A 13083-nucleotide genomic window follows, 5' to 3' on the forward strand; every position below is an offset into this window, starting at 1 on the left:
AAGTGTGACTTCTTTATTATTCTGTATTTATAGAAGGAAGAAGAAAAGCCAGAAGGTTAAGTATACAACTCAAAGTCACAGAAAAAAAACAATGTCACAGTTGGCATTAGAATTCAGAAGTTCTTTCTGCTCAGCCTTTGTTCAGACTCCTCCTTCCTAATTAAAAGTCATCATTGAGTTTTCCACAGAGAATTGTAAAGGAATTTCATCATTATTGGCAGTAATTTAAAAAGACAGAAGAAAGCTATTGAAAAGATGAAAATGGTTTTATGGTTCCAAACAAGATACAAGTGTAATACTTTTGACCTTTTCAAACTATTTTAATGTACATATGTGTTATTTCTGCATCATAAATAAAGACGTTATAATTATGATTGTTAATATAGGAATTGAGGAAAAGAGCAAGTTTTATATTTCAGCTATGAACAATGAGAACATAATAGCACCATGCAAAAAACACTTGGAAATGCAAAGCGTAGGCTATCAGCAAAATAATCTGTGTCTTTTAAATATGTATGAAGTTTTAAGCAGACAATTTTCTATAATTTATCTCCCCATTGCATACTATCATTACATCTTCCTGGATAAAGAGATCAGCATGAATTATGTAAATTCTTGATTGTGTTATCAAGCACTCTTGTACCTTGATAATAGCTGCTTGATGCTTTGCACTCTGAAAATAATGCTATGCTGGATTTTCACAATCAAACTTGTAATTTGTTGAAGGAATAAATACAAAAACTTATTCATATGATAAATAATTAGCCTTCAATTAAAAGGCATGGCTACCATATACTGAAAATCAAGAATATTCTGTTGTGTTTAGAATGTATTTCTTTTTTAAAGAAGAAGTTATTTGTTTGGGGCAAATTAGAAATAACTAAGCTACTTAAATTGGTGTAAATATTCAAAGTGTATTATTTTTACTACCAGCAGTAAACACTATTCTGGAGCTATATGATTTTTTTTTTTTTGCATATTATGAAGTATAGTACTTAAAGTTGTATTACTTCTACTAAAATCTAACTGCATTATGGTGTATGTCTGGCATTGCAGTAAGTACAGTTATACAAATTGCAAAGGACAAAAACTAAACTAAATGCTAAACTAAAGTAAATACTTTAAATAAAACATGCCTTATTTATTGCCATATGGAAGTATATATTTACTGAACAATTCCACAAAATATGCATTTTTTTTCCCTCTGGACAAAGAACCATGCTAGGTCATGAGAATATACAAATAGATGTAACCCAAACCTAGAAGTATGCTGGTAAGTATATGGAGATCACACTTCTAAATTTAATTTACATTATTAACATTCTATCTCTTACTTTCTAAAGTTTAGGCAGTCAATAAAACAATAAATCAGCCTCGTGTTTGCAGCATTTACAAATATCCTAGGTGTGAATTATCATGATGAAAATTTAACAGTCAAGTCTGGAGAGTCTTCTGAGCTGCTTCTCATAGCACATCCTAAACCTCACATGTTTAGGTGACATGTAAAAAACTTATTATAATTTAAAGCAGTATCCACTTTATAGGAATCATGTACACACATGTCATATTTTTTATTTTTAAGTAAGATCCTTGAGATCAGAGATTTCACTTTTGCTTTATACTCCCAATGCTGAGCACATATAGTTAAGTACTTGATAAATAAGTGGGAAACTATTGATTAATTGATTAAATTGAAAAGACAATAGTCCAGGAAATTGTCTAGAAGTTATTTGGGAGGTATATTTCAATTTCACTTTAAAGACTGGAAGGCAGAAAAGGAAAGACCTAATGGTCATGGTGGCAATTAAAATAGAAGTGGGGGTATCTGTTGCATTTATAGGGTATAATATGTGCCTACTCTCTGAAATGGAAGAAGGGTGTGTAGAAATCGGGGTAATGGAAAAGAGTACAATTTGCATGATATGGAATATAGCTAAAAGATAATATAAAATAAAGCCATGTCTAAGAGTCAGGTGGCTTGAGTCCTTGTAAAGGAAGAAACAGATTTTATACTTCAGTTTATTTTTAGAGTGCCATGATTAGAATAGCATAAAATAGGATAGAAGGTAGACTAGAGATAAAAATTCAAGAAAGGCTTTTGCATTAGTCTAGATGAGAAGATATCAGTATCTGAACTTTGATATATATATATATATATATATATATATATATATATATATATATATATATATATATAATGGACATGAAGAGATCTGTGAGAGATATTGTGAAAATAGGATTAATTGGTCTTAAATTTAATTTTATGTGAGATTTTAGAGAAATGGTCAAAGACAAAATATTATGTATATTCCAATTCAAGGGTGAAAAGAAGATGAAACATCAGAAAAAAAGAAGTGTCAAAAAAACAGAAAACAAAATTCAAAGTGTAGTACTACCAATTCTATATAAGGAATGTAGGAAAATATATAAAGCTCTTTGGATTTAATTATAAAGAATTTATTAGTGTACTTAGAAAAATAACTTAGATAGAATGGTGGGAAGAAAAGAGTCAAATTTCAAGAAATTGAGAAATATAAGTAGAGGGAGGAAGAAGAGGAAGGGAATAGAGAATATACTTTCCAGAAGTTTTCCAGGAAAAAAGGATGTAGGTAAAATTATAGCTTAATGGTAAAGTAGTGTCAGAGGTAGATGGGTTATATAGTAGGTAGTGCTGGTGCCAGAGTCAAGACAACCTGAGTTCAAATATGACCTCAGACATTTATTAGCTATGTGACTCTAAGCAAGTCATTTATTCCTATTTGTTTCAGTTTTTTTCAGTAGTTTTAAAATGAACTGAAGAAGGAAATGGCAGACCACTCTATTCTATTTGCCAAGAAAAGATAAAATGAGGTCATGAGGAATTGTATATGATATGTATATGAACAATAATAGAGTTAAGTTAAATTTCAATTTAATTTATTTTTTTAGTATAAAATAAATTTTAGATTTTATGTTGACTAACAGAAATAACAAGTATAGTTTGAATATTTATAATAAACTATTATTTCTTCAGTTCAAGATATAGTTGCCATTGATAAAACCTATTTGCTAGCTTCAAAAGAGTTAGAGGTTACAGAAAAAAAAAATAAATTGTTTTATCAAAAAAAAAATAGATAAAATATTCCAGAATAATTTCACTAATGTCAGATTAGACTTCTTTCTTCATTTTCTTCTAAATGCAAAACAACACCATTACCAACAGCAAAACTGTGCTAAATACTAGGGGTGTAAAGATTAAAATGTAAAAGCTCATGTCCTAAAAGAGTTTATATTTTCAACTAAAAAAATCAAAACTAGACCAGATACAATGTTCATACAATTGCTTTTTTTTTTTTTTTTTTAACATTTGTCAAATAATTCTTTACTAAAGCATAGACCAAAAATGTTCTGGATTTGGAAACAGGAAAACATGGTTTTGAACCTTGACATAAGTATTTAGTAACTGTGACATCCTGGGTGGAAATCCTGAAACATTTCCTTCACAATGTGATTGTATTGATATTTGTGATATTTGTGTATATGCATATAATTAAATACATTTGAAAGTATGTATGTTATCTATCTGTCAGTCTATCTGAATACACACACACATATCTGTAACACTTTCTCTTCCTTGTTTGGGGGGAAGGTGAGTGGATAAAAAAATAGAGGTGTAGAATTACACATATATGTATGTCTATGTGTGTGTATAAGCCACATGCATGAATGCATACACATATGTATATGTGTGTGTGTGGGGTGTGTGTGTGTGTGTGTGTGTGTGTGTGTGTGTGTGTATGTGTGTGTGTTGTAATATGGGAGCCGCCTGTCAGTGGCTGCTGGAGATCTAACTCAGACCTATAGAATGGATTTCTTCATGTGAGAGGATGATGATGACACAAGGAGACTGAGAGGCTGTTGCTATTCTCTCACCTCTCTCCCCTTCTCTCTGCCTCCAATTTATTTCATTCCCAATCCACAAGGAACGTCTGCATCAGCAAAGGCTATTTTGCAACTCCTTCAGATGTTATGATTCACTGCTGTGGAGGCTCTCGGATATTTGACCTGTCCCTTCACCTAGACATGATCTTTAACATGTGTGCGCATCACTGGAAAAAGCAAAATATATATATATATATATATATATATATATATATATATATATATATATATATATTTGTTTTGTTTTGTTTTGTTTTTGTTTTTTGTTTTTTTTTTGTTTTTTGCTGAGGCAATTGGGGTTAAGTAACTTGCCCAGGGTCACACAGCTAGAAAGTCTGAGGCCATTTTTGAACTCAGGTTCTCCTCACTTCAAGGTTGTAAAACAAAATACTTATAAAGAATACCTTTTGTACTAAATGCTAGTGTCCTATGTCTAAATTAATAACAATTAAGTAAGTAAACTTGTGAAATCGAAATGAAAAATAATCTAGTGAAATTTCTCTCCAGGATTTAAAGGTCAATTTCCTTTATATGAAGCTTGGGAAGTCTAGAAAAAAAAGTTACTACATTGTCCTGGAAGTAGGCAACCTAGATTGCAATTTTAGTTTTCATTTCATTTCATATTTTGAGAAGAGGTGGAAAGATAAAGTCAGTGCCATGCAAAATACATTTTTTTAAAAAATGCCTATAAATTAAAATCCACACATCCTTGATTATGTATTTTTAGCTTTGTAAGATGCCATAAAATAAAGTTGATATTTAAGAAATCAAAGAGAGAGAGAGAAAGAGAGAGGGAAGGTGATGAAATTATAGGAATTTGTAACTCAAAAGCTATTTGAAGTATATAGGAAAATGAGAAAGTAAACAATGCTGATTTTACAAAAGATCTTAATATCAGTTTAATATTGTAATTTTTTTTAGGCAACTGAGTTTCATATTATCAAAACATTATGTACTCTTAAATATAATCCCAAATATAGAACACTTTAAGAATCAAAATTAGAAATGTTGGAAGGACACAATATGTGAGAAAAGTCCCTATTACAGATAAAAGTTGCTACTCACACAATATTTTCTAATAAAAGGAGATAACTAATATCTTCTATGGAAAAAAAAAAAAAAAACTCTCAATTAATTGAGGAAGACTAGTAAATGGCATATGACTCCTTTCTTGGAGGAAGAAATCCATTTAAACTTGAAGTTCTGGGTCATGCCCTGCCCTGCCCTTTTATGGTTTGAATGATAGCAGAGTAAACCTGAGACTTGTAAAGGACCCTCCCCACCAATAAACAAACAAACAAAACCCTCACAGTCAAATTATTTTTTCTTCTGATAAAATCACTTTCTTTCAAAAGTTGTTTCCATTCTCTGACCCATGATCCCTCAATCTTACTACCTCATTTCCAAGTTAAATATTTGCTGTATTAATAAGTTCAGAGTAGTATTCTTAGATGAATTCATACAGTTTAGATAAAACAACTTCAGAGACCATGATTCCCTTCCTTACTCTTTATTGTACCTCTTCTGTTTTAACACAAATAGTTGAAAATTTCACAGGATCAGGAAGAAAAGGAGGGAAAGAATCAGCTTCAGAAAAAAAAAAAAAAAAAAAAAAAAAAAAAAAAAAAACTTAAAGTGAATATAACAACAAATTATAACTGTTGTGAGAACAAATGTGCCAAATGAAGTATAAATAATATCTTGTAACATTAAACCATGATTGGAAGACATTCAAGGAATACTGACTAAAAATATCGAAGAATGGTGGCTAAAGTCATCTCTCCAATTATAATTGAATCTTTGAATCTTCCCTACAGTTCTACTAGTAATGAAGAACGGGAGCTGAAGAAGAAAATAAAGCTGCAACTTGATTGTGAGCTCTGCTAAACCTTGTCTTGATATTATTGAGTATACTTATAAATGGAATTCAGATTGATGCCTGGCTTTCTTGAGTAATGTTACTATACTCTGCTCTGATTTTATGGGTTTCTTTAAAATAATCTGTATTTCCTTACCTAAATATGGAAGCTATTTGTTTGTTTGAAGCCTTTCAGTATCACACAAAGAAGTATTAAGTATCTGAGGCGGGATTGAATTCAGGTCCTCCTGACATCAGGACCAGTACTCTATCCACTGTCCCATCTACCTGCCCTGTGGAAGCTGATTTTAAGGTTTTTGAGCTCCTACCATAGACTTTAATACTTGCTTATTCCTTCTTTTTCATCTACACAGTGAAAAAAAAATATGTAGTAACAGCCACACAGCCTCTCCGATACCAAGTCCCTTAAGATATTGAGAGTCTGTGTGACAGAGTTTCAGAATGAGGATAGAGCAATGTACCTGGAGGCAAAAGACAGGCTCAAAATCTAATTCTAACTTTTACTTATATCAATTGGTAAATAAACTTTTTCTTGAATCATCAGATTTATCATCTAAGACTTGGATATAAACAATAACTAAAAAAAAAAAAAAATACAAGATTCTTTTTTTATGTCTTTTCCATGGGACAATTAAGTAGACAAAGAGTTCAGAAATCAAGTAAACAGTGAAAATATATTTTTTAAAATTCTTCTTAGGTTCACTTCCTAGGTTTATATGATTTTGTTACTAAGCCATGTTCTTTTATTTACTGTATTAAGTGTCTTGAAATCCCTCTTTACTATATTTCTTTTCTAAAGTTTACTGTATTTGGTGAGTTCGTGTCAATCTGGATTGTTGCTATTGTTCAATTGTTAAATTATTTTACAGATTAGAAACAGGGGCTTAAAGAGGTTCACTGACTTGTTTGGGGTTATTCTTCAATCATATCAAATTCTTCATTCTTGGCAAAGATGTTGCAATGGTTTGCCATTGCCTCTTCTTGTTCATCTTAACAAATTAGGTAAATGAGACAAAAAAAGTAAAATAAATTTTCCATGGTCACACTGCTAGGGGATTCTGAATCTAAATTTGAACTCATGAAAATAAGTCATTTTTAAATTCAAGGTCAGTACTCTATTTATTGAGCTGCCTAGTTTCCCTGCTATATTCTCTACAGTCTCTCTGTCTCTGTCTGTCTGTCTGTCTGTCTGTCTGTCTGTCTCTCTCTCTCTCTCTCTCTCTCTCTGTATATAGATAGATAGATAGATATAGATAGATACATATATATATGTATCTATATCTATATATATAGATATAGATACATAGATAGATAGATAGATATCTGTATACATATATATCTATATCTGTATAGATAGATACATAGATATATAATATAAATAGCAATGATAATGATAATGAGCAATAGTTCTCTGAAATACTTTAAACTGTATATGTTTTTATTTCAGGCTATGTGCTCTATTTTTAAGAATGCCACAAAACTATATATTTTATCTGTTTTAAGCAACTTTAACTACCTCTTTTAAACTTATCAAATCACTGTAGTTTGATTACATCATTATAATATCAGTGTGTAACTACATTTGAAACTAATTGTTAGAGATACTATGAGTAATATAAGGTTTCTTCCCCAAAAGGGGAAAGAAAAAGAATACAATACTTTGATGACAAAGTTAAATCACTTTAAGTACTTCCATTTTAAGAATTTGCCCCCCTTCACACACATTTAATGGAAATGATTAGTCATTTGTGGTGAGTTACAGATGAAATGGCTCAGGAAAATAAAAAAGGTTGATCTTTTAAAAATATATTCTTTTCTTGTTTTCATACCTATGCAATTTAATTTTTAACATGAATCATAGATACCCATTAAAATAGTATTTTATTGTTAATATCTTTAACTCCAAAGAAAAGATTAGCTAGATAGAATTATTATTCAAAAATCATGTCAGCCACAATGTAATCATAATTGAGCAAAACTCAAATTGTGTCAATTACCAATTACAAAGAATTAGCATCTACCTTTAGCAATGTGTTTCTCACATTCCATCATAGTGTTGTGGTTTTAGCTCAAGAGAATCTAATTCTAAATAATATACATTTGCTTAATAAATATAGACAAAAGCCACTTCCTCAAAAGTATGTGTGCTAACCTGTATGGAAAGAAGGTTTAATTTCTCTCTATTTCTGTCTCTGCCTCTCTGTCTCTCTGTCTTTCTCTCTTCCCCACCTCTCTCTACATGTTATACAGAAATGAAACTCAAGGTCATATATTTTAACTTGAAGTGAATTGTCAGAGGAAGCATCAAGTTTTCTAAGTTGTAAGACATAAAATTTTATCATAAAATGATCATAATGAAATCAATAAGTACTATTTATCTATTATTTACCATGTGCCACACACAGTGTTGTGCTATTACATATCTTTTAGAGGCTGAATGGATTCAAAGTAATTATTCTCTATAATTAGTAATTAATTAACATTTATTTATGGATCATTTGGGGGATTTAATTTCTAGTGTATTAATATTGTAGCATTTCATATTTGATAGAATAATTCTCATAATCAGAAAAACAGATGTTTCATTTAAAGCTTTAACATACACTTTCTATAATATCGTTAGTAAATTATTTCATTTCTCAATGTCCCAGACAACTTTTCAAGTCAAAACTAAGTTGCAAAGCAACTCTCTACATTGGTAGAGGAAGTTTTCTCATTGAAAGTTTTCTCTATTTAAATAATCCTGACTAAAAAAGTTGCTTAAAAGCATAATGGTGAATAATAGTAGCAGCAATAGCAATGACTACTAATTAAAATCGCCTATATTTGTATAACAGTTTTACAAAAGCTAATGAAAACAGTTATTTCTTATCTGGTGGAAAGCAGAATGATACTAGTTATAGAAAATTGATCTTTTTTTTTTTTTTTTCCCCAAAATCTATGTGTGGATTGAATTATAAGTCAAAGTTCATTCATTATTTGACAAAAAGTTTGGGAATTAATTGTAAAATAGCATTATGTAATGTAATAATACATTATGTAATGCAAAATGAGTATTTTTGATTACATTTAAATAAAAAATGCACAAACCAAACAAATTTAAACAATATTAAATAGGAAGCACAAAGTTGGGAAACCATTTTTATGCCCATTGTTTCTGATAAAGACCTCATTTCTTTCTTTTTTATTAAAGCTTTTTATTTTCAAAACATAAGCATGGATCATTCTCAACATTACTTTGCAAATCCTTGTGCTCCATTTTTTTCCCTTTCTTCCTCCCCTAGATGGCAAATAATGCAATATATGTTGAACATGTGTAATTCTTCTATACATATTTTCACAAATATCATGCTGCACAGGAAAAATCAGATCAAAAAGGGAAAAAATAAGAAAGAAAACAAAATTCAAACAAAGAACAAAAGTGAAAATAATATGTTATGGCCCGCATTCAGTTCCACAATACTCTCTCTTGTTGGTGATGACTTTTTTATCACAAGACCATTGACTGACCTGAATTGTCTCATTATTGAATAGAGCTATGTCCATCAGAATTGATCATCATATAATCTTGCTGTTGCCATGTATAATGATCTGGTTCTGCCCATTTCACTTAGCATCAGTTCATGTAAGTCTCTCCAGATCCTTCTGAAGTCAATCTGCTAATCATTTCTTTTTTTTTTTTTTTTTTTTTTTTTTTTTTTTTTTTTTTTTTATTATATATATATATATATATATATATATATATATATATATATATATATATATTTTTTATAATATTATCCCTTGTATTCATTTTTCCAATTTACCCCCCCTCCCTCTATTCCCTCCCCCCGACGACAGGCAATACCATACATTTTATATGTGTTACAATATAGTCTAGGTACAATACATGTGTGCGAATATCACTTTCTTTTTGCACAATAAACATTAGAATCCGAAGGTACATGCAACCTGGGCAGACAGATATTAGTGCTAACAATTTTCATTCCCCTCCCAGTGTTTCTTCTCTGGGTGCAGCTACCTCTGTCCATCATTGATCAACTGGAAGTGAGTTGGATCTTCTTTATGTTGAAGATTTCCACTTCCATCAGAATACATCCTCATACAGTATTGTTGTTGAAGTGTACAGTGATCTTCTGGTTCTGCTCATTTCACTCAGCATCAGTTGATTTAAGTCTCTCCAGGCCTCTCTATATTCCTCCTGCTGGTCATTTCTTACCGAGCAATAATATTCCATAACCTTCATATACCACAATTTACCCAACCATTCTCCAACTGATGGACATCCATTCATCCTCCAGTTTCTAGCTACAACAAAAAGAGCTGCCACAAACATTTTGGCACATATATGTCTCTTTCCGCTCTTTAGTATTTCTTTGGGATATAATCCCAGTAGTAGCGCTGCTGGGTCAAAGGGTATGCACAGTTTGATAACTTTTTGGGCATAATTCCAGATTGCTCTCCAGAATGGCTGGATTCTTTCACAACTCCACCAGCAATGTATTAGTGTCCCAGTTTCCCCACATCCCCTCCAACATTTGTCATTATTTGTTCCTGTCATCTTAGCCAATCTGACAGGTGTGTAGTGGTATCTCAGAGTGGTCTTAATTTGCATTTCTCTGATCAGTAGTGATTTGGAACACTCTTTCATGTGAGTGGATATAGTTTCAATTTCTTCCTCTGAGAATTGTCTGTTCATATCCTTTGACCATTTATCAATTGGAGAATGGTTCAGTTTCTTATAAATTTGGGTCAGTTCTCTATATATTTTGGAAATGAGACCTTTGTCAGAACCTTTGTTTTTAAAAATATTTTCCCAATTTGTTACTTCCCTTCTAATCTTGTTTGCATTAGTATTATTTGTACAGAAACTTTTTAGTTTGATGTAATCAAAATCTTCTATTTTGTGATCAATAATGATCTCTAGTTCTCCTCTGGTCATAAATTCCTTCCTCCTCCACAAGTCTGAGAGGTAGATTATCCTCTGTTCCTCTAATCTATTTATTATCTCCCTCTTTATGCCTAAATCATGGACCCATTTTGATCTTATCTTGGTATATGGTGTTAAGTGTGGATCCATATCTAATTTCTGCCATACTAATTTCCAGTTTTCCCAACAGTTTTTTCCGAATAATGAATTTTTATCCCTAATGTTGGGATCTTTGGGTTTGTCAAAGATTAGATTGCTATAGATGTACCCTTTTTTGTCCTTTGTATCTAATCTGTTCCACTGATCTACCGGTCTATTTCGTAGCCAATACCAAATGGTTTTGGTGACTGCTGCTATATAATATAGCTTTAGATCAGGTACACTTAGACCACCTTCCTCTGAGTTTTTTTTCATTAGTTCCCTTGCAATTCTTGACCTTTTATTCTTCCATATGAATTTTGTTGTTATTTTTTCTAGGTCATTAAAATAGTTTCTTGGGAGTCTGATTGGTATAGCACTAAATAAATAGATTAGTTTGGGGAGTATTGTCATCTTTATTATATTCACTCGGCCTATCCAAGAGCACTGAATGTCTTTCCAATTATTTAAATCTGATTTTATTTTTGTGGCAAGTGTTTTGTAATTTTTCTCATATAATTCCTGACTTTTCTTTGGTAGATGGATTCCCAAATATTTTATACTCTCAACATTTGTTTGGAATGAATTTCTCTTTGTATCTCTTGCTGTTGCATTTTGTTAGTGATATATAAAAATGCGAGGATTTATGTGGATTTATTTTGTATCCTGCCACTTTGCTGAAATTTTGAATTATTTCTAGTAGCTTTTTAGCAGAGTCTTTGGGGTTCTCTAAGTATACCATCATGTCATCTGCAAAAAGTGATAGTTTGATTTCCTCATTTCCTACTCTAATTCCTTGAATCTCTTTCTCGGCTCTTATTGCCGAGGCTAGCGTTTCTAGTACTATATTGAATAGTAATGGTGATAGTGGGCAACCTTGTTTCACTCCTGATCTTACTGGGAAAGGTTGCAGTTTATTTCTATTGCATATTATGCTTACTGACGGTCTTAAATATATACTCCTGATTATTCTAAGGAATAATCCATTTATTCCTATACTCTCAAGAGTTTTTAGTAGGAATGGATGTTGGATTTTGTCAAATGCTTTTTCTGCATCTATTGAGATGATCATATGGTTCTTATTAATTTGATTATTAATATGGTCAATTATATTAATAGTTTTCCTAATATTAAACCAGCCCTGCATTCCTGGAATAAATCCTACTTGATCATAGTGTATTATCTTGGAGATGATTTTCTGAAGTCTTTTTGCTAATATCTTATTTAAGATTTTAGCATCAATATTCATTAAGGAGATTGGTCTATAATTTTCTTTCTCAGTTTTCGATCTACCAGGTTTAGGTATCAGTACCATGTCTGTGTCATAAAAGGAGTTTGGTAGGACTCCTTCATCCCCTATTTTTTCAAATAATTTATATAACATTGGGGCTAATTGTTCTTTAAATGTTTGGTAGAATTCACATGTGAATCCATCTGGCCCTGGGGATTTTTTCCTGGGGAGTTGATTAATAGCTTGTTCTATTTCTTTTTCTGAAATGGGGACTATTTAAGCAATTTATCTCCTCCTCTGTTAATCTAGGGAGCCTATATTTTTGGAGAAAGTCATCCATTTCACTTAAGTTATCAAATTTATTGGCATAAAGTTGGGCAAAGTAACTCCTTATTATTTCTCTAATTTCCTCTTCATTGGTGGAAAGATCCCCCTTTTCATTTGTAAGACTATCAATTTGATTTTCCTCTTTCTTTTTTTTGATCAAATTTACCAAAGGTTTATCTATTTTATTGGCTTTTTCATAAAACCAACTCTTGGTTTTATTTATTAATTCAATAGTTTTTTTACTTTCAATTTTATTGATTTCTCCTTTTAATTTTTGTATTTCGAGTTTAATTTTTGGTTGGGGGTTTATAATTTGGTCTTTTTCTAGCCTTTTAAGTTGTAAGCCCAATTAGTTAATCTTCTCTTTCTCAATTTTCTTCAAATAAGCCTCTAAAGATATAAAATTTCCCCTTATTACTGCTTTAGCTGCATCCCAAAGATTTTGATATGATGTCTCATCATTATCATTATCTTGGGTGAAATTGTTAATTGTTTCTATAATTTGCTCTTTCACCCAGTCATTCTTTAAGATGAGATTATTCAGTTTCCAATTACTTTTTGGTCTATTTACCCCTAACTTTTTACTGAATGTAGCTTTTATTGCATTGTGATCTGAGAAGAAGGCATTTATTATTTCTGCCTTCCTACATTTAATTT

The sequence above is a fragment of the Sminthopsis crassicaudata genome, chromosome 3 (assembly GCF_048593235.1).
Source record: "Sminthopsis crassicaudata isolate SCR6 chromosome 3, ASM4859323v1, whole genome shotgun sequence".
Taxonomy (NCBI): Eukaryota; Metazoa; Chordata; class Mammalia; order Dasyuromorphia; family Dasyuridae; genus Sminthopsis; species Sminthopsis crassicaudata.